General features: G+C 38.5%; 1 protein-coding gene across 5 annotated transcripts in view; it reads right to left on the bottom strand.

Moving 5' to 3' along the window:
- CNTN6 (contactin 6) overlaps positions 1-23,434 on the bottom strand; it is a 148,498-nt gene that overhangs the window by 91,150 nt on the left and 33,914 nt on the right. The gene's annotated exons all lie outside the window — the stretch shown is intronic.

Here is a 23,434-nt window from a genome sequence, read left to right as displayed (position 1 = left end):
CAGCTTCTAGGTCGGGACGTATGTCGTGGTGGGGCAGAGATCCTGAGCTTTCCTATCCTCTGCCATTTGGCCTCTCTTTCTGGTGATGGGATCCAGGAGGCCACATCGTAGTCGAAGGGAATCAGTCATTTCCTTCTCCTCTAACCCTTCCCATCCTTTGATATATTAGTTTTGTATATTTTAGCTGGCCCAGTTTCAGAGTTTGGTCTGTGGGGATTTTTCTGGTTTTGTTTTGGTTTTGTTTGTTTTTTTTGTTTGTTTGTTTGTTTGGGGTTTGGTTTGGTTTGGTTTTCCCCTCATTTGCACCCTTTTAAAACAGAAGTAGCATTAAATAAAAGTTGACTGTGCATCATTTTCACTAGAACCTCTATCTTCCTGGTGACCCGCAGAGTCTAATTACAGCATGTGAACACAAGGGGACAAGAGACATGTGGGTTGGGGCAAGGCCCATTTGCTTCCTCAAAATCTCAGAGATTCCTGCATGGAAAACTTTCACATAGATTGAACAATTTTTTCACATCTATAACCCAATCATAGTGACAGAACAAATGAATGATCCCAGATCCTTGAATAAAGCTTAGTGACTGGACCATCCTCCAGTTCTCAGATGTCTTACATGAGTCCAAGTAGCCCAGAAAGTTTGTAGTACAGTTACACAGCTGGAAAGAAGGGGTATTAACAAGAAAAAAACAAAACAAAACAAACCAAAAAACTAGTTGCTTTACAGTTGTATTCTGGAAGCAACACAAATGTTGGCAGTAATATGTCTGATTTTATTCACCTATTTTGTCTGCTTGTTGGTAATGAGAGTAGGAAGGTCCAACCTACTTCCCAAAGGCTGCTGCTTCACCACACCTTGTGTCATCGCTTCAGTCCCCAGGTTGCCAAGTGCAATCCTCTTGCTCTGTAACTCTATAACTCCTAGACGATTTTCTCAGCTGCTACAAATAGGTCTTGCTCTACTGACACCAGCAGAGTCTCCTCCTGCATCCCCGAAGATGGTCAGCTGTCCTGAAGCATTAACTCAGCATGCACCCCCCAGCAGCTCCCCACGCTTCACCCCAGCCAGCTCAGCTCTGGATGCTGGCACCCTGTCACCCCAAGCACCTTCTGCAGGGCCATGAGCAGCTGCCCAGAGTGCACGTCAAAAATCAGATCATCTGTGTCTGCTACCAGCTGTATACATATTCATCTCCCTTTGTGCTGTTCAACCACTTCAATCTATTTCCTCTAAAAAAAGCCAGATCAGCATTGTTGTCAGCTTTCATCTTTTTGTGACACTTGCTGTTTTACTAAGAGTCCTAATCCTGGGATTCTATGAATAATTTTTATCTGAAGTGATGACAATATAATATTTAATTTTTTTAAAATATCATTGATTTTTAATCATTATTTCATATCTGAAATACTTTTAACTAAACCAGAAAAGTTAAAAACCTCATCTTTCTCAAAGTAAAAATGCTTTTTACTGATGAATGTAGTCAGACTTTTCTATTTCAGTAGGTCTAAAGCAAAGAACATCTGGCAAAACTCTAGAGAGTGATGAACAAATTAAAATGTTCCATACTTAAGCTTCTTTGACCAGAAGCCTTTTTAAGGATGGCATCTGATAATTGCATTGTTTTCTACATATCTTAATAGAGATGCCCATTCCTATCTGTCTGCTAGCCCCATTTACACTGTATATCCTTACTCAGAAAGTCAGCCCAGCTATGAGTGTGTTTTCATGAGCAGTACCTATGAGAAATAGCCTTCAAGAGATTTGGAGTAAAACTCAAAGTAGCAGTCAAAAAAGATTGATCTGTTTTATACCACAATAGCTGTTTGGGTAGACACATCTCGTTTTAAGAATATCTTATGTTATAAAGGAGATAGCGTGGGCATACTAGAAAGAAAAAATACATCCTCTCAGTTTAGGATATAAAGTAAGTCAGGCTAGTAAAACAGCTGAGATGAGCTAGTGGTTTGATGACAAAATATTAAACTTGGCTGAACATTATATGAGATATAAGTGACATAACAGACCATAAAATGTAGTAAATCACATAAAATGTATCCGTTTCGATAACTTTTTCATTCTGTTAAACTTTGCAGACTACATGTGAACTTAGAGCAGACTCCAAGTATTTCATGGCTTACCCATAACTAGTGGACACAAGTGAAATTCTCTGAAAACATGAAGCAAACCCAATGGAAGAAGCTGTTGCTCAACTACATTCAAGACATGATAGGGCCTTGCTGTTTGCTTTTGGTGGGGTTACTCAAATACCTAAAATGAGTGTGCATTTCAGCAGTTATCTCTGTCTAGAGCCTAAATTCATAAATTTTTAATTCTTTGTATTGTGGTATTTCCAGGGGTCTTTAGTCATAGAGCAAGATGCTGTAGGAAAAATAAATAACTCATATCTTACAGTTCCAGCCTTCTGATCAGAAAGTTTACACATCTCCCAATATTGACCTGAGACCCCAAAATATTTTTCCTTTATTTAATACTTTCAGAATCAAACGACTGTAAAATAAACCAGAGCTATTTCTTTTTCTCATGGTAGTCTGTCTTGTTGTGGGGAGTAAGGGAGAAGACAATTTGTTCAGCAAACAATATGGGGCAAGGCAGAGTGGCTCTCAAGTGGTGGCTGGATATAGTTAAATAATCTTTGTTTTCCTGATACTGTTCTATTTTTAATCCCTTGACAAATTTTAAGACTTCTTTTTTCACTGTTTCTACAATTGATCCTTTGACTTGTCTTTTCTTTGGTAGGAATTTTCTTCCCCCTGGGTTAATTTACTTAGCCTGTTAGCCATTCTCGTTACCTTCCCAGAACTGCCAGTGAAAAGCTTTTCTAAAGCACCAAAATGACCTAGAGATCTTTGTTCCGTTTTTAAAATCAATGTAGCTGAGTGGTCCCGAAAGAAACAGTGGTGAGCTACCTGATGTACATAGAAATTCCTGGTTTATCTGATAAAAATATAAATATTATAGTAAATCCAGAATTAAATTCCCATGATGATTTCTAAATGAAATTTAGACTCATTTGTCATTTGCAGACTTCTGAACATCTAAGTTCTTTCATGTCCTTAAGACAGCAGACCCTTCTTGTGTCAGACAAGGACACAAAAGTTTGCCTGTACACTAACAGCTCCTTTACCATAGACATATCACAGTCCCTATCACAAAAATATTGTCCATGAATTTTAGTAAAGGTGTCTTCACGATATCATTTTGTTTTCTCTTTAATATCCTTTTCTTGCTGCCTGAACAGCAACAGAGAATAACACCAAATTCGTGAGAAATGATGTGCACTTTCAGAGCCAATGGTGTACTATGAGTCCATCTCTTATTTATAGAAAAGGTCAGACTGGTCATTTCTAATTTCCTGATGCATCCTTTTGCGTTTCATATAGAGAATGGCCATATATTTCTCCCCATTCTCCAGATTCAATACCAGTCACCATGATTTCTCCAGAGATACACATGAAAAATGAACCTTTATATGACTGTTTACTTTTGCTAAGATTCAAATAATTCAGGTTTTTTTCTAATCTGTTGGAATATGAATATTTGATTAAACGTCTCATTTTTATACATAAGACTCGAGTGCAAATCCTCAGCATGGTGCTTGAAAGCAAATATAAACACTTGTTATGAAATGTTTTATAAGTTAAAATGTATTTCTTTATGATATCCAATCAGTTTGATCTCCATAAAGACCATAATTATGCTAGTCTGAATTAAAATCTAAAGTATAAAAATGAATCAACTTTCCTTTATTCATTATATGATACTGTCTTCAGTTAATACAGAGATTAACAGAGTGCCAAAGGAAGAGAAGGAATCTTTGTTTTATTTCATAGTTATGTATCAGCAGAGGGTATCACAGTGCTTTCCTCTCACTGCTTTATGGGCAACAGTTAGTTATACTGGGCTATGATATTCATGTCAAATATAGTCAAAGAGTTTTTGGTTACTCACAATAAATATTTATATGCTTATGCACAGTCTCATCCAGACAAGGAGAATGAGACACAAATCTGGAGCCCACACTTAATTTCCAGCCAAATCCTCCTCCCTGTTCTTTGCTGTTGTCTGACTCTGGCTGGCTTCATATTTAGCTCCTTATGAGGTATCTGCTCAGCTGGAAATGCAAGGCCTGAGAGCAATTTAGGCTGGGCAAGACTCAGTCTGTAGCATGTGTATAGATAACTTAGTAGACCAATATTGCAAACCAGCTGATTTTTTTATCCCTTTCCTATTGCATATTTTCCTTTCTAATTTTTTTTTTTTTTTTTTTTTTGCAAAGTGGTGTTGTATATGTTATTACTCACTTCTGTTTGGTGAAACTGAAAGCATTCTAGAAACATCATGCTCCGTTTGTAGAGAAAGACCACATAAGGCTTTAGGTTTGCCTGTGTGAATCAGCTCCAGGTAGATAACATCAAGAGGATTCATTGCTCAAGGACTAGGAATGTACAGTTCTGTTGGTCTGAGAGCTCCGAAGTGTCCAGTGTTTGCAGCTTCTGTGATTATTTCTGTTGCCACAGTGTTTTGTGGAACCGCTCAGAGATTAGGAGTCCTTTGTGCTGTGTGCTGTGGAACGAGTAGCTAGAGGTCTTGTATTGAAAATTCCCAAATAAGTGATGGACTAAGAGTGTTATGTTCTCACTTGGACTCACGCAGCACACATGGAGGGGTCGTGCTGCTGCCTAGGCAGGTATGCATGTAGCACATCAGTGTGTCATTACTGAAGATATGGACCTGCTCGAGCGGGGCCAGAGGAGGCCACGGAGATGCTGGGGGGGCTGGAGCAGCTCTCCTGGGGGGCCGGGCTGAGAGAGTTGGGGGGTTCAGCCTGGAGAAGAGAAGGCTCCGGGGAGCCCTTCGAGCGGCCTCCCAGGGCTTAAAGGGGGGGCAGGAGAGGTGGGGAGGGACTCTTCATAGGTGAGTATAGGAATAGGACAAGGGGTAACAGCTTTAAACTGAAAGAGGGTAAATTTAGATGAGGCAGAAATTGTTCCCTGTGCGGGGGGTGAGGCGCTGGCCCAGGGTGCCCAGAGCAGCTGTGGCTGCCCCCTCCCTGGAAGGGTTCAAGGCCAGGTTGGACGGGGCTGGGAGCCCCCTGGGCTGGGGGAAGGGGGCCCTGCCCGGGGCAGGGGGGGGCACTGGGGGGGCTTTGAGGGCCCTTCCCACACCAGCCATTCTATGGTTCTATGATTCTATGAAGATCATACGAATAAAGAGGCCAGAATAATGGTAAAACCTGTACTCTAAAAGCTTCTAAATGCAAAACTGCTATAATTCACATAAGCAAACCAGATAAGGAGGAATTTATCCAGGCTATTAAGTTCCAGGAAGGCTGTAAATTCCAGGGGTAGTGAGTTTCTAATGAATCTTTCTTAATGTGCCTTAGATAGAGCCTCATATCTGATCCAAAACATTAATATGACTTTATGGGCCAAAGCTGACACCTGATTAAGAGGCCTCTTTTAAATCAGCTTGATAGTAAAACACCTGTCAGTTCTAGCAAAAAGGATGGGACAGGTGAGTTAGAGACTTCCTCCTTGTAATGACAGCATGGGTGGAAAAAATATGAAAAATCCAAATGACTTCAAAATCTGCTTAATTTTCTTCACATCTGAAGACATTGGTAAGTTTTAATTGGAAGAGGGGGAATGTATAGGTCCCACAGATTTTTAAACGTGATGGAGTCTTTCCCTGCAAATAACGCTGGGGCTTTTGATTGAATCTTGTCAGAAGCAGAACAGAATGATTATTTTCCTCATCAAAAGCCTGGACCAGGTAGCTCAAGGACTTTAAAAGGGGCATGACAGATGCAAAATGAGAGGTAATGGATGAGACACTGTTTGCTAACAGGGAAGCATAAAGGGATGCCTATCAGTTCAAGGAATCAGATAATGCTGAAAGAGAAGATGGGAAAAGAAGAATAAGAAAATGGCCATGAAAGGATTCTGTAAAAAGAAAAACAACTTGTCAGTACTACAGGCAGTGGAGGCAGGCTTCCCTCCTCTCCCTCTCAATGGCATTCAGTTCTCAATCAGAGTGAAGCAGTAGACAGATACAGAGAAAGGGAGATTAGAAGAGATGTTATAGGTTTGAGCAGGCAGAAGGAACCTAATACCTGTAGGATTTTCCCAAAGGGCCTTCAACTTTCATGTGTTTTCTCCCTTCAGACATTGATGTACAGAGCTCCAGAGACACAGGGCTCCTTTCAAGTTTCAGCTTCTATTGAAAAAGTCAAATGGGAAGTAGTGGTGAAATTCCACATTGTCTCTGTTATCAGACACCGAAACCAGAAAGACACTTAACTAACTCTGATGTAGGGAGAAAGGTAGGCATCGAGGAGGAACGCAGGGTGAAGTCCTGGCCCTACTGAAGTCAGAGAAACTCTCGGTAATGAATTGAAGCTTGGTGCGTGAGTCCAGGTTTTATAGAAAAAGCTGTCTATAAAATGACAGTCAACAGTGCAGAGCATCCCTTTCATGCGGGACACAGTAGGCAAGCGATACCCCTTCCTCGCAGATTTGAAAAAGAGTGCGGGTAAGCGGATGGAAGGAGGCATGGCCGTGAACCTGCATCTTCCCAGCAGCAGGGTTGGAGCCACCACCCGCCTCGCTTTGTCCCCTCTTCCCGTGGTTGGAGGTTTCCTGTGGCTCACCTGGAGAGCCACGGTCTGGGTTGGTGTTTGGAGACGTAACTTTCAAAACCAGAATAATTAGGGCTCCTCCAGCCCTGGAAAACGACACAGAAATGTTAAATGTCTTCAATGGCAACAATTCTGTATCCCATAAATTTTATCCCTTGCAAAGTTATTCAAATATTCCAACATTTTCCCTAATATTTAAACATAACGCCTACAGTGGCATAGGTAGGTTGATCTGAGGGTAATGCGGCAAGAAATGCACTCGGGTCATACACGAACTGCACGTTTTCCTGAAGTACTTGGGTGTGAAAACAAACAGTAAAAGTATAAAATATGACTTTAATCACTAATATAACCAGCTGTCAGGATTGCCAGAATGTAGCATATAAAATTAGTGTGTAATATATCACAGGTAATAATTAAGGAAATATTATGCAAAACCGACCATTTTCTTGAATTGTGAGACTTTTTCAATTAAATATATATATTGACAAAAGATTTTGTCAAAATTTGATGTTTCAAACATTTTTTAACAGTTCTATTATGATAACCAGTATTGCTTCAACACTTTGTGCTAACTTTCTCTGAATATAATTGAGTATCAGTGAATATATTACCCATCTGCATTTTGGTCTAACAGATACACACAATCTAATTGCAGAATAATTAATGATAGATTTCTAAATGCCAGAATGTGATGTTTCTCATATTAGTATACTGAGTACAGCAACCAAACTCTTACTTCAGATTTACATAATGCTAACTTCATTCAATACAAAACCAAAATATTCCCTACAGATTCCAGACCAGGAGTTCAAGCTACGGTGAAGGAAAATTGCTCATAATTGATGCATTCTGGATAGCATTCAATGGAACTTCAGTAATTTACACTTTTGGCTATAGATGAACACAGATTTGTTGTGAAGTTACATGTAAAGGTACAATAGCCTGAGTAGGTATAGGGGTTATAAATACACCAATGTGTGAACTATATCAATAATGTAATATTTTATTAAAAAATAAAAAAGGAAGTGTGAGTAACAATGCTAGAATTACTAACTGTGCATGACTTCATTGACTTTGTGGAAAGATTTTCTGAAGACTTTTGTGTTATTGTGCAAGATGTAGGCAAGATAAAGGAAGCCTTTTCATTTGTGCAGGTGATTTGTTTTATGTCATGAACTTGGTCATGTCCTTCAGATACAAAACTATTGTGGAACAGACATCTAATTACGGAGACAAATATCCACAATGAAGTTAGAGGGATGTGTCTTTATGATGTATAGTAATCCTGACGTGCACTCTTCTCAATGAAATTTCATTAGTTTTTGTGTTACTAGGCAAGATGAATAAATAATAATGAACCTTTTCCAATCTACTGCACAAGCATTTTGTTCACTGTAATTTCAGCTATAAGTGAGACCTAGATTTGATGACAGATACTGTTTGCTGCATTGTACTGCTGTAATATTAATTTGGCACTGTTGCCAAACTGACTGAAGGCTTAATTCAATAATTTACAATACAGGAAAAGATAACAGCTATATCATTTAATATCCTAACAGTTAAATAAATCCAGCACTTTGTTTCTCTGTAACTTTTTTTGTGCAAAACATAACTGTGATTTACTGTCTTAGGAGGATGGTGATTAATTAAGCTCAGATAATTTTTGCCACTGCTGGAGTTGATCAGCTCTGGGGTTTTGTGTGTTGACTCCAAAACTCCATTGCAACTATTGATAGATGCTCTGTAGAGAGGGGAGAGAGTGAAACACTAACTTGAATAAGCATATGACAATATGACAAGATACACTTTTGCTTATATTCAAAATGGAGGAAAAGGAAAAAAGAGATATGTGAAAATTTCTTCTAGCCTTTCAACTCCATTTCAGACCCATTTCAGTCTTTTCATCAATCACCTTGCTTTGCAGCCCTGCGCTCCCATCCAGTGACTCTGGAGACAGAGGGAGCTGGAAGGGAGTTGCTCCATCGCCCCCTTCCTCTGGATCCTGAGCAAGCCTCAGGGCAGGAATGGCTCTGTCTCTCTTTTCTCCCTTTTTCTATGTTAGGATAAACCATCTGAGTGGTTTCAAGGAGTTAGACTGAAATGTCTTATTCCTCCACCCCCTTGTTCTTGACTAGCCTGAGCTATCTGGGTCAGCCAAGCCTTTTAATCTTCAAGTTCATTTGCAGAAATCTTTACCATCTTTCATGGCACCCCTCTTCCTGCCCCATGGCAGAAAGCCTTGGGGAATCTATTGGGAATATACTGAACAAATACAACTGAATTTGCTAGGACACTTTTTTTATTTATTTACTTCCCCAGTGTGACTGTAATTTCAGTATAGACAATATGCAGCAGCCTGATGTATGCCAAGTTTGGCTAAAAATTTATAGCTGGTAGTAGATACAGTTTCATGCTTCATCAATTTTTTTCTTTTTCTGTATAGAGGCTATGAGCCAAAATTCTTTGAAGTCAGTGAAAGCCTTTCATAAACTTCAATGGGCAATGGATCAACTCCTACTGAACAAAGTATAAGCAACTCCAGTTTTTCTTAGTCTTCTCCGTGTGTGAAACACACTGTACTATGTAACATTTATTTATCCTATACTTATGTGTGTATATAAGAGTATAGTGCATATACATCCTTACAAGAAAATACACACACACGCATACACACACACCCCGTAGAGAAACAGGGAAGAGATCTGCTAAGAACGTCTCTTTGTTCTTCTATTTATATTGACTGCATACTGTGTAATAAATTATCATTTCTGTACTAAATACTTCGGTGTTTAAAAACTGTACCAATTCAGCGTGCAATAGCTACTGGATATTGAAGACAGCTGCATTATTTTCAGTCAGGTACTTAGTAGCCAAGATCCAGCCACATTTGAATGAAAACGAAATAATGAAAAAGGCAAGTTTGCAAATAGTTTGAATATAGCAAAGCAAACAATGATTCCTCTTTTGTTTCCAGAAGGCATGCTTTGTAATTCCCATTTATGTTCAATAGGAAACATGTTGTAATGTGAAGTGGTATTTTGTTTTTTGCAGTATTATGAGTCCCAGACCTTGTAGAAATCTAGATACAATCACCATTAAAGGGAACTTAAATTGCAGGTGGATGTTTAAGCTCTGTGTACATGTTATTTAAATTTTGCTTATTTACTTTGAATAACTGAAACAAAATGGCCGCTTCATAGCTGCTTGCTTTTCCCACTAGGGCTTAAATAACAGGCATGAATAAAGCTAGTCAGGAACTAGCTGTAAAAACGTGACATCAGAAATTATTTTTTTAGGTAGACAGAAATGTTTATTTTCTGGAATAACGCTTAGAAATAACTGAGATTATGAAGATGATAGAAAAACATGTGGAGAGACTTTTTGTAGTCCAAATTACTAACGTGGCAAAAATACTTAGGACAGAGGAAGGTCTGATACAGAAATTTCAGCCTGCCACCTACTTCTTGCTTTCAGGTGGTTGATAATTTGGGAATAAAATCTTGGAAAATAAATCATTTTAACCAATTAAGGTAATGTCAAACCAGGCAAGATTAAAAGGTCTTTATTTTCTTACATATAATTGAAGAAGAATGCAAGAGATATAACATTTAAAACTTAAGACAGATCCTGGTTTAAATTAGATTAATCAGGCAGGATATTATTGAAATATTTATTGTATTGACTGACTGATTTACATATACTTGTCATCACAGTATTGACATCCACTTAGTAGATTGAAACTAAATTTGGAACTTAAACTAAAACGTCAAATGGTCTTTCTTGACCAACAATCAGGTACAGCCTATTGCAAAATGGAGTATCGGCCAGTGAAGAAACTCAAGGGTCAAGCAGAAATGTCTCTTCACTTTCCCTCTTAACCCTTTGTGTTGCCATACAAATAGAGAACTGCTCCACAGTGTGCGGTGTAGAGCACACTTGTCTGCTCTAGGGATTGTGCTTGGTTGTGTCCACTGGCCACAAAAATCAGCCCAGTTCAGATCTGCTTCGGACACTGCATGTTGTGTAAAAGTAGAGGAATATGCAATATAGTATTCGAGATCTGTGTCATCTCTGTTCTTACAGCCTTCTTTAGGTGTCTACTTTTGGCTGACTGTCATGTCATCAGTTGGATGCACCTTCAGTCTGAGCCAGTATGGCTGTTTTGAAGAGATGTCCTTGCTTGTGCAGCATCACCTGCAGATTTGCCTCACCCTTAGAATATTTATGCTTGATTATTATTTTGGCATCCTGGCAAAAAAACTCGCAACTGTCATAAGCAGCAGAAGGGAAATAGCAATTTAAGCAGTCCGTATCTGAGAAAAATCTGGTTGGGATTTCATGGAACATAGCTTTACCATTAGAAACCTACTGCCTTTCAGAAACCTGCTGAAAACAGTGAGGTGCAATAGCTCCCCATGAAAGGGCATCATAATCCTCTATTGTGGAAAATATTAGGCAACCAAAATATAATTAGCATTGTATATTTTGTTATTGTGTCAAGCACTGAAAGCTCCCAGGCACTTTTAAAATAAATAGAATAAACGGAGATAAATGAAACTGAACCCTGTTAAATATCATCAGCTAAGATCTGCTTTATTACTGGCAATTAAACAGTGAAAGTCAAAACACAAGCTATCATTATCACTCATTGATTAAAAACCAGTTAGAACATTGCATTTCGAACTAACCTACCGCTTTGCTCATTATGTATTTCAGCATGAGCAACAGCACAATATTTCAGAAATAATTAGGAACACAGCACAAGCGATCAGTGCTAATGTTCTTGAATAAAATTGCCAAAGCAAATGATTATAGATCAGCCAAAAGACACTATTTGAAGCCATCATCTTTTGTGACTATTTAATATCTCCATGATGATCTTTTTCTGAGCAAACACAAATGAAGTTAAAGTCTTTTCAGTAATGGCATCCTAAAATTTAGCAGAAGCCACAAACATAACTTTGTAAATGCTCATTTTTTCGAAAACAACTGCTAGTAATTGAGTTGCTCAGGCAATTTTTGTCTCTAGTCTCTGTTTTAAAGGATCTAATATCAACATTTCTGATGTACGGCAAGCTGGGAATGTCTCTCTGTCAAATTACTGTTCTTTTCCATTCAAATAAAAAATGACCTTTATCCAATCTAGTCTCAAAAAAATGACAGCATAAATAGCAAAACAAAACCCAACTGAAAGGAGGGGGAAAAAAATGCAGGCTGATAGGGCTGCACTGAAATTCTGCTTTGGAGAGAGATGCAAAGGGAAGGCTTCAGCAGGCATCTAACCTGACTGTGGCAGTGCTTGGAGCCAGGTGTGCGTGAAGTGGAAACGTTGCTGGCAATTTTAAGAAAAAGGAATGATTTATTAATAAAAAAATATTTCTAATTTCATCCAGATCTTAAAAGTCTTTGCCTATGTTATCATCAAAATTGTTTTGCAAACCCATTTTTTTCATCTGGATTTACACAGATCCCACTATGTTTCTGTATTTAATGCTTAGGCCATGCTTTGGTTATTTCATTTAACCTCCCTGTATTTTAAGAAGCTGACAAAACCTAATCTAAGCCTTGTGCCTTCTCCCCACCTGGAAACCTTACAGAAAGGATGGTCTGGGTGCAGGCAGAAGAACTGAGTCCAGGCTTAGGACCTCCTTACACTTATCTCAGTCCATTGAGTTCTCAGCAATTTTGTACAATTTCACTGCTTGGGCTGGAAGCAGAAATAGAGATCAGCCACTCTACATTCTGAATAGCCTGATGGGAGCTTTAGTGTACGGACAATAATGAAATGCAGGGAAAACATTTCATACGTATTACTTTTCGGTAATTTTTCTCTAATCCAAAAATCACAGAAATGCTGTAATTTTGCAGAAATCTTGCATACTTGGATTGCAATTTTTTTCTAGCTAAGAACTGATAACAGGCTGCTAAATTACTGCTTAATAAACCACTAAATGAGTGCCATCTAAGATAACAGTGCATTAAATGACGACTACTCAGGGAAAAAGTAGAAGTGCAGAAAGAACTGCAAGAGGACTCTTTGCATAGAGGAAAATTGGATTAGTCATCTCATCTATGCCAGTGGTGAAATTCAAACTGAAGCAGATTTTGAAAAAAGGAAAGTGGTTTGATGCTGTAATCCAAAAGGAAGAAGTATACTCTTGTGGAAACTACTTCTCATCACAGCAAACTTGAGCTTCAGCAGAGAGTATTTCAATTATGGGGATAATAAAATGTAATAAATATGAAGAAAATATAAAATAAAATGCAAAAGCAAAATCCAAAAAGCACTAAATAACATAAAGATGGTATTATAAATAAAAATAAATCAAAAGAGATAGAGTCTGTGGAGAATTTCAGGTTGCAAAGACAAAAGGCCAGGTGTTACTTGAATTCAGGCTCTTGATCCCCTGATTTCAGTGGGGTTTAGGTATTTAAGTACCAGTCCTTCCCATAAGAGTTAGGGCCCTGATCAAAACCAGTGGAAAGGCACCATAAAGGCCTGTGAGGGACTGCTTTGTTTCAGTCCATACATCACAGTCTGGTGTCATCCATCTACAGGAAAGGTTGTCCCAGAAGGCTGAGAACATATTTGCTTGACTTGTAGTAGTTGGAAAATTGTATCATCTTGACTGATACTTAATGTGTCTGCTGTGTAGTATCACCAGCAGAGTTATGACAAACCGTCTGAAGGCCGTATTTCTGGGGAATGACATAATCAATGATAGATACTGCTCTAATTTAGGTAGGTTTAGAGTGCAGTTTTAAAGGAAAGAAAGTAGGATATTACATGTTTCCTCTCCTCAATAATTGTATCCAACTGAATTTACCACACGTCTTGTTTAACGCATTTATTTTCTGTATGCTAGTATTTTCACGTCTCTATTATCTTGAAAACTGTATGGGCATTTTAGTAAAATGTCAGTGCAATATGACATATTGTTGTTTTATTATTTTGACTTACAGTGAACGTCCAGCTTTAGGCTGAAAAAAGTGCTCTTAACTTCTCCCTATAAATTAGTTATGTATATACATAGTGCATATTTTACACGTATCAGAGTGTGACATAAAATCTTGAATAACGTTAGGTTTCTTTAAAATATGTATAATTTTCAGTTGATTTTTCGAATCATGTGGTTTAGATTTTTAGCCAAAACTGTAAAACCAGGTTATTTTAAGGCATAAAACACGAATCAGGCTGGATTAAATTTGAGGGATTTCATTCTTTTCCATACAAATATTAGGTTATCTTTCAGGTCAGTCTTGATCTGTAAAACACAGTAACATTTTAAAAAAAAATAAGGTCCTGGGCATTTAACTTGTGAAATAATTAAATTAAAATCTTCAGAACTTTTGATCTGCAGCTATCTGTTCCTGGAGGTGTTAAAAAATTGTAGACATGAAGGTTCTTTATATGAAAGCTTACCTAGCTCCTAAAGTTGTACTTCTGTACATCTCCAGAAATTATCAATTTAAACATTATGTCACAGAAAGTCCTGAAGACAAATATGGAAACCAAATTTAACCTGGAAACCAGATAAACTTCATGTGGCTTCAGATTTTATAAGGGGTGCTTATTTATGATTTGTTATAAAAGGAAACTTCCAAGAGCAATGATAAACCCGGGTTTGTTCTTTGCTTTCTGTACTTGTAACATGTTCTAATAATATGGAGGTATTCCTGGTCCCTAGATCTTGCTGTGCACTGTCAGTGTTCTGTGATTATTCTCAGACTCTCTAAAGAGAAGATGTTGTTGTTACTGGTCAGTAAACCTTGCAAGCCAGTGACATCACTGGGAATAAAAGCTATTTCAATCTGTGATCAGATTGATATGATATTAAGGAGATGTACCTTTTTTTGAGTCAAATTTGTGGAGTACGTATGTACCACCATTTTAATTGCATCACCACACACAATTTGATATACCATCGCTTATCTTCAGTAGAGGCTGGGGGATAATTCAGTGAAAAAAAATAATGTAGACTAATTAGAAGATGACAAGTTACAGCTGAGAAGGTCAGGCAAATATGAATTCAATATCTATTGCAAAAATGACTATATTTTCTCTGGCCTAGAGCAAACTATTTGTGTTTTGCAAAACCATGAATGTTTACAAGAAAGTCGCAGAGAAAACTCTTTTTTTTTCTACTACATTCAGTGTAAAGCAGAATAAATCTAATTAGAAACAGTAGTTGGAGGTGTAATGTTATATTCTGATTTAAGTTGAGTTCTATCATCAGTGATTTCAGTAGCTTTAGACTAATATGACTGAATAGGAATCTGATTAATGCTTGACAAGACGTTACTAGAGATTAACCCCTGCTTTTTTTTTTTTTTTCATTGCCTATACTGGTTTAAATTTTTTTATAAGCTGTATGGAAAGTAATCAATCATTGAAAACTATTTGGCATAAATATATGAAGTAAGACAATATTAGAGGATGAAGAAATTGCATTCTATAAATCACTTTTGTGTTGGTGGGAAGGCGACCTAAGCATGTTAGGCAAAGTTTGGACAGATTTTACTCTAAACTACAAAGTCATTTTCCAGGGTGAATTCAGGGGACAGTCTATGAGATGGAGATTGTACTGCAGTTTGGGAGGAGTGACAGCCTGGCTATCTGCTGGGGCGATGAAACAATATAAACAAAAACCTGCCCAAGAGCAGGCAGCAATTCAGCAAAGGGGATGCAGATTCCGAAGGACAGCGTTCTCTGGTTTTATAGCATGCTTCTATTTTCTGGGACAGTTCTCCCAAATGATAACAAGCTTTACATCGCCTCTTAAGGAAATCCAGTGGCAAACAATATACCTGTACACGAGATCAAGGCATACAAATAACCTACCGTGCAACTTCGTAGTGATGTTGAAGTGGCTGAGCCCCTGCCTGCCTCGGAGATCCTTCCTCTGTAAGATACACGGCTGCTGGCAGGGCTGGGAGGGGATGGGCGAGAGAACATCTCCCTCAGGGGTTGGGTAAAAGAAAGGTGAAGCTGCTACCAGAGTGACCCCCGCTTTGCTTTTGGGGACCTCCTTTCCCTCTCCAGCAGCCCCTGAGCAGCCCCCGTGGGGGGGCAGGCAGGGGAAGCAAAAGGAGGGGCTCAGGGGGACCTTCCCAGCAGGTGAGGTGCGCTCTGCGTGTGCTGGGAACACCACCGCTGGATGCCTGCAGCTTTCTTAGTATTGTCTGCTTAAATCAGAAATGCAAATGAACGAGTGAAGGTACAGAAATCAGATTTTACACGGCTGGTGTGCACACATAAAGTATATATGTGTGCACATGTGTGTGCAGCACAGCTCCAACATAACGATTTCAGTACAAGTAACTGCTACCTTTTTACACTCTAGCAAAATGACTACAGAATTAATTGCACAGAAATAAACTGTGTTTGATTTTCCTGGATCTGTAAAATGTTTGCAATATACAGAATATGTCAGATGTCCTATTGCTAAAAGAGAATCATCCTTACTCCAGACACACATCAGTAAGCCCCCTAACCATTAACATGAGTTTTCACTAATGACTCAAAAATGACCTTTTTGCATCTTCTGTTTGTTTGAGAGCAAATGTGAATAATGTTCCCACACAAATAATGATGTTGTGTATTCAGAGAAAATATTATCCCAAGAAACAGTATGATAGATCTGATCTTATAGACAACCATTCTGTGAGGAGAAGACATTTTGAGGCTATGGTAACTTTCCTTGCTGGTATCTTGAATAGTTGGATTACTTCAGTAATCTTTCACTTTTCGCTCAAAACCCTCCTTCTTCTTTTGTGCCCACTTTGGAACCATCAAGTACAATTATTCTACTTCTAAGGATTTCCAGGGCTTCAGTGAAAGGTGCATTTGTCATTACAAAAATATCTTTGTCCATGAGAACTTGTCATTCCTACCAACGGCAGCTCACATCACGGTAAAGCTCACCAGAGTCTTGATTAAAAGACCTGACTTACATAAGTAGAAATGAATGACTTACAGGTAATTATAGAAGGCTGAAAAGCAGGAGCAAGATGTTTGGAGCTAAACAGTGTCACAGATAGTGCCTTAATTAGCAGCAAAAGTGATTTAGCAGAGTAATATTCTAATACCAATTCAATTGCTACAAATTATTAATAACAATAAGCACAGAATAACCCAGATCCGCTAACAATGAGATGCAATATCTGTCAGAGGAAAACATAGTGCCCCTTTAATAATGAGATTGTAATTAGAATAGAACAATAAAGCATATATAAATGTTGAACAAAGGACAAAATACCATGGTATTATGCTATACATGAGGAAAAAAAAAATCCCATTGCCAAAATTCTAAAAGGGTCTAAAAATCAAATATATAAAAGTAAAAGCACAGAGATTAGGATTAAAGTCTACAAATTTACCTCTTTCTATAAAGGTGGAAGGACTTTAGACAGCTTCCTCCTTAGGCTGCCCTACTAGGACCAGGGCTGTCACCTCCAGGAGCTCCTCACACGGGTGGAGAGACCCGGAGGAGTGGGGGCTGCAGGGCCCCGGTGTGTCTGAAGGCTACCTCCATATTCAAAAGTTGCCCTCTTACTTGCTCTCCTCTTAACTCCTGCAGAAGAAGCTGTAGAGAGCCTTATTTCTGGTTTGATGCTAATTATGATAACTGTGCCATCAACTAGAGCAATTACTAACAGAAATCCATGAAATGGTAGATGTGGGGTTTTTCTTCAGTTACTGAAACTGTGTAATACCATGAGAGATTTCTGGAGGATGAAAAACAATGTAAGGTAAAAAAAAATAAAAATAAAAATAAATTTATTTGCATTATTATTTAATGGTTCAGGACTATAATCTAGTCTCATGGAAAATTTGTACTTGTCCTGTGATTTTGCTTCTGTTCGGAGCTGATAGAACCAAAACTAGGAAAACTATAGGATCTGAACATAACAAGACCAATGAGAGGACTGCTTTATAGATGGTACAGATGTAATAGCTTCAGTCAAAGAATGGTTCATCGCTATCTCAGATATTTTCATTCATCCAGCCCCTACACATGGCCCCAGTAGACTAATTCATCCATATTTTTCTCAAATTACAGATCAGCATGTGCCTCAGAGCTGGCTTCCCATACACACACCACCAAGCAATTTTAGTGGTAATCACAAGAGTTTCTCTTCCAGATAGTCATGAAAAAAAGTGTCACATCCCTAAGAGGTTTATTTTTGTAATGTAGGCATGATAACCACAGCCTAAATAATACTGTGCGGTTTGAAATTAGTCTGTGAGCTCAAACTCTGTGACAACCACATTTTCTGTCCCAGGCAAGTGCCAACGATAATAATAATAAAAAAAACATTTTGTATATAAATCTTTTTTTGCTGCCAAGAGTTTGGAGGAGAAAACGAAACAGGTTTTTAAAAACCCCAGTTAGAGTGATTGTGGTAGCAAGATTTCCCCAGGAATGTCAAGTAGGTATGAATGCAGTGAATTCCAAGAAGTTTTCAATGTTAATTTCTGCTCAACAAGAAACACACACACATAAACAGCGATCAATAGTTGCTAAATGAAAAAGAAGTAGCAAATCGATAACTAGAGACATTTTATTTTCAAGCTTCTGCAAACAATGGAAGGGATGATCAGTCTGTGATTACGTGGAAGTAGCAGATATTGTTTCAGCTCTTAAAAGTTAGTGGGCAAGGTCTTTGATCGTGTCTGTGTGTGCAGATCTGCTGGATGGGAATATTAAACCACATGGAAATTTGGCTTTCCATTTCTAAGTAAGGCAGATTTAATAGTATTTTGTTTACACTTCCAAAGTCTGTTTTCTGAAAACAAATTAAATCCTTCTCATTCTTACTATCAATTTACCCCATTTTTTTGCTAGTGAAAAGTTACAGACTACAGCTGGTTTTCTCCCCATTTCATGTACGACATGTTTATCATTCTCACCATAATAAAATCTCGGGTTTCACATGCAGTGCTTTAATTGAGGTATTGGTTGTGAAGATAAAAAAAGAAGGAATTTGACTGTTAAACCCCAAGGAAATCCATGTTGGTGACTGTTTGATTACTGTAAGAGTATGTTGGATCAAGATGCAGCAGCCTCAACTCTTAAATGGTGGATCTCAAAATCCAGCCATGTGGTTTTAGTTTAACATTCATAAGCAAAACACCCAGCTCTAATAGTGACCTCTTCAAAACAATGTCTTAAAAGTCAACTTAAAGGGTAGCTTGTTATGGAAATGAGAGACCAGACAAGGGCTGTGGGCTTCTTTCTGAAGGTCTCTATATGTGAACAAAACCAGTGAATGACACTCGGGTCAGGGAAAAGTCCTGTATAATGTGGGAGGCTACAGCAGATGTACAGTTTCAGCTTGTTTTGTGCTCATATGTAACTGATCTGGAGTTTTGGAAGCAGGCTGCCCAGCAAATATTTATATTAGATGGAAGAATTATATTCTATTATATTTTAGTTAAAAACAGTGTGCTTCAGTGAATTATTTCAGTGAGACATTATTGTGCCATCTTAAGTTTAATTTTTTATACTTAAATTTTCTATTGCTGGCAATAGAAAATGCTCAAAATATTTTATGTGCTTAATCACCTGTTAATTTCTACTCCTTGGCAGTGATAATAAAGTAAAATTGAATTATCTTTGAAGCTGTTGCAAACAAAACATGAAAAAAATCTGAATGACTTCGAAAGTACAGGGATGTTATTTTACAAAGTTAGTAAGCCTTTCATACAGAGAGATTAAATTAATCGATATGAAACAGAAAGAAACTATGTAAAATTCAAAGTATAGGAAAAAAACCTTTTTTTTTTTTTTTTTTTTTTTAATGTAAAGTAACTAACTGAAGAGATTAGAAAGTAGTAATTATTTAAACCAGTAAAAAAATGGGTTAGGCCTTTCAGACTATAGGACTTATACACTAGAGTCATATAGAAAACATAAAACTCTAGTAATGACTTCCATGAATTCTAGCATGCTCCACTTAACTTCAGGAACTGTAAATAATATCTTTCTGACAGCTAAATCAATGCAACCTAAAATTTGAAAGTGCACCCTCAAAGAAGCATCTGAGCCCTAAGTTCTTTTACACAATGGTCCTCTTTACTCAAGGGAATTAAAAAAAAAAAAAAAAACAACATTTTTCTTGGAAATTAACTATAATAAGGAAGACTCTTCCATAATGTGATTCTATCCCATGATATATAATATTAAATTATTATCATTCCCTGTATCCAGCAAGTCAGTTTGATGTGGTATGGTATATATCTGGAAAATATGGCAGTATTGCACTCTGTTGCCCATTCAGAATAACAACAGCTTCGAGGAGGGTTTGTGTCTGTTTAGTGAAGAGCTGCAAACCCCCTTACATTCACTAAATATAATAGGTGAGGCTTTCAGAAATGCTGAGCTTCACCCTAATTCTTCCATTTTCAAAGCAAGTCATAAGACTGCCATTGCAATCTGTGGAGGCATAAAAATACCAGTGCTGAGTCCTTCTCACCGTCACACCAGCTAATTGTTACTAATGTAGGTTGTCACTTCTTTATTGAAGTTATTATCAGTGCTGCATTGTCATTTCTTTCTTCACGCGCTTCATTATCGTAGCAGCTGAAACCACAAACTGGTGTGAATATATCACTCTCTGAATTGAGCAGTGAAGGAAATAGTTATCTTAAACTCCGTGGTGCTTTGTAACATGCTTCTGTTCAAGCGACCAGCAAGTGGTAGAGCCAGAAATTGCTCACAGGCTTCCCAAGCACCAGTCTTCTTTGTCACGAGAGGATTTGTCCTTTATGTTGCCTTGCACTGAGGACAGAGATTCACATTTCTCACATACTGGCTTATTTTGTCTGGTTTTTGCCCTTGAGTTAGAAACAGTTTGTGGTTCTGATAAGAGACAGGAAATGGTAGTGAAATTGCTCATTCTCATTCTTAACATTAAATATGGAGGGACCAGTTCTGTGTAAGCCCTTCCAGAAATGAACAGGGGCAAGCAGCTCACTCTGCGACTCACACGCTCTCCAGTTTAAGGCAATATTTGGGATATTATTTTCCAAACGCGATGTCCGCAAAACTGGGTGATGGATTAGATAAATATCTTATTTTTCTTTCCTATCTATGTTGTATTTTTCCTCCATCTTGCACATGTTCTCATGTCTTTTTTGATAATAGGATTTTTCCTGCTAATACAAAAAGCATTAGGTCCTGGTTTTGTACCTGAGTGCATGTGTGGCAGTTCCCAGAGTACTAGCTTCTAGCTGGGATGTCGCTGGCCCATGTCAGACCCAGGCAATTGACCTGTTGTCTGTAAAGGGAAAGCAAATGTAGTACCAGAGGAAGATGAGAGTGAAAGTCACACCTCAGAGATCTTCTCTCCCATCTCTCACTGTCCACATTAGCCTGTGCCAGGGCCTCCAGGTGCTGGAGAAACAGCTTGTTCCATTAGAAAAGCACCTCCCTGAGGTTGGGTCTTCCTTCAGCATGGGAGGCAGTCCAAGCAGTGTCCCCAAGAGCATCCTGGATGGGTATGAAGGAGCGCGATGCTGTGGTGCAATTAGCAAACTCTTTTTGAAATCTTTCTAAGAACAGAAGTCAGGTTAAGTCTGTTAACATCAAATCGGAGTAACTAAATAATTTCATAGCCCACCCTCTCTAAATACATCTTGCCATTAGTCAAAAAGATTGTTGTCTTGAAGTGGCAGGGGAAAGACTGTCTGCCTCTCTGTGGCTCATCATCTCTCTTTCGCCCATCCCAGCACTGCATCTCTGGGGCATTAGGCACTCTCTTTTGCTGGCTTTGTACCAGAGTATGTTTGTTGTTCACTGATTTGGGGAAATGAGCTGAACCACACGGCACCCCATAAACTGGAAACCAAGGTTTTCCTTTAAATGTCACTCTTCAGTCTCCTGAGAAAGTCATTGCGTTACCAGTCATCCTCTCCTGCCAGATGCTTGGAAGTCATTTACAGAAATACTGCTTTCAGGGTCACTGTTTCCCAAAGTCATGAAAACTTCCATGTTGTCCAAGGGAGACCTAATTATTATCATTCTCTGACTCATCAGTGGGTCTCCAAATGCCTCTGGTTGTTCAGAGAAACCTTAACATTTCCAGGCTGGACTAGTTCATCTTCACAGTTCGCTGTTAGAAATAGCAAAGATGTCACTTGTCTTAAAATATATGGTCTGCTTTTCCATTCCTAAAGGTGCTGTTATGCTAACAATAAATCTGCAAGAGACTGCAGGCAGAGTGCGGGATGTGATGTATTCAATATTCATCATGCTGTGACCCAAAGGAGTATCAGGACACTTTACATCATGAAATTTCTCTCTCTAATTTAGCAGTTTCAAAATGACGGGCCAAAACACAGCCTGGGAGGTTGCAGTTGCATCTTCAATTTAATTTAAGCCAATAAGCCAAAGTGTAAAAATACAGTTACTGCCTCATTTCCAAAATGAAGGTTCAGAGTGTCTGGTACGGCTTTTAATATTTATATTGTTTATAGCTAATTGTAAGAGACTGATAGCATTAACTGACATTTTCCTTTTTGATAATCTTTAACCCTAGAAAACCCACTTGCTTCCATGATGGGGTCAAGATCATCAGCAGAGCAAAGGACAGTTGAAAGGCCATCTCTATATGGAATATTGCATGTATTTATTTGAAGGGCAGAAGCCAGCAGGAATCTGACAAAAGAGGGGTCATGGAAGCCATTAGAAATGGGAGGGATACAGAAAACTTGGATAAGCTATCCAGGGGAAAGACAGGAACTGAAGAAATAATGAGAAGATAACTCTCCTCCTCTTCCTGAGCTGTAAAGAGCCTCAGAGAATGGAAAGAAGGAAGCAGGGAAGCTCCGATATTTGCAATGAAAGTGGTGCCAAAGTGGGACTGTACATAGCCTGCTGTGTAGGGAGCTACCAACAGACTTGTTCGTTCCCCCACTATCATATACTGAGGTCAGCCATTGGAAAAATCAAGCTACTCCTGTTTCTCTTCTCATCGAAGATCTGCAACCTGTATGTACCCTGTATTCCTAAACTGGGTGATAGAAAAGGGTGGGAGAATGGCTTTTGCAACGCATTTATGATCAAATTATTCTTTGCATTACAGCATTGGTCAGGATCCATAAATCCTTATTGACAGAGAAGAGAATGGAGCGACCAGAGAGACAGATAGACAAAGGTGCCTGTTGCAGGCACAGGCCCGGCACCCATTTCCAAACAGCGGTCCGAGGTGCATCTGATGGATGCTGAAGACAGCTTCCTCTCCCAGTGTGATATTGCTGGCAACCATCCTTGCACAAGAGCTCCAGGGGAAGGAGCATGAGCTAGGAGCAGCCACAGGAGGAAAACTTGAGACAGTTTTGGTGTGAAGAAATAAGCATTTTATTTCTTGAGCACTTTGGACATCTTACTCTTCATATCAGCTTCTCAAAATTCTGTCTTGGTCTTTAATCCAGAAAGTGAGTGCTCTTTCTTAGCATATTAATATCAAGCAATGTTTAAATTTCAACAATAGTGTAAGGAGATGGTTGTCACGCATCCTTATAACAAGTACAGAGAAGTTAAAGTAATGATCTCTGAGTTTATCACCCTTCTTGCCTCTGGTGCTCTGCTTAGATCAGATTATCTCATTTAAATAGCAGTGGGTTATGACAAAAAAGTCTAATCTGTTCCCTCACTGTGTCACTGAGCATGCATACATTACTTTATTTTATTTTATCCCCTAAGGCACTTGCAAGAAAACACCAAAGACCCTTGTTGAGTCACATAAAAAAGCTCTGCTGAAAAATA

The sequence above is a fragment of the Tyto alba genome, unplaced genomic scaffold (assembly GCF_018691265.1).
Source record: "Tyto alba isolate M040663 unplaced genomic scaffold, T.alba_DEE_v4.0 Super-Scaffold_3, whole genome shotgun sequence".
Classification (NCBI taxonomy): domain Eukaryota; kingdom Metazoa; phylum Chordata; class Aves; order Strigiformes; family Tytonidae; genus Tyto; species Tyto alba.
This window is presented reverse-complemented; position numbering and strand designations above follow the sequence as displayed.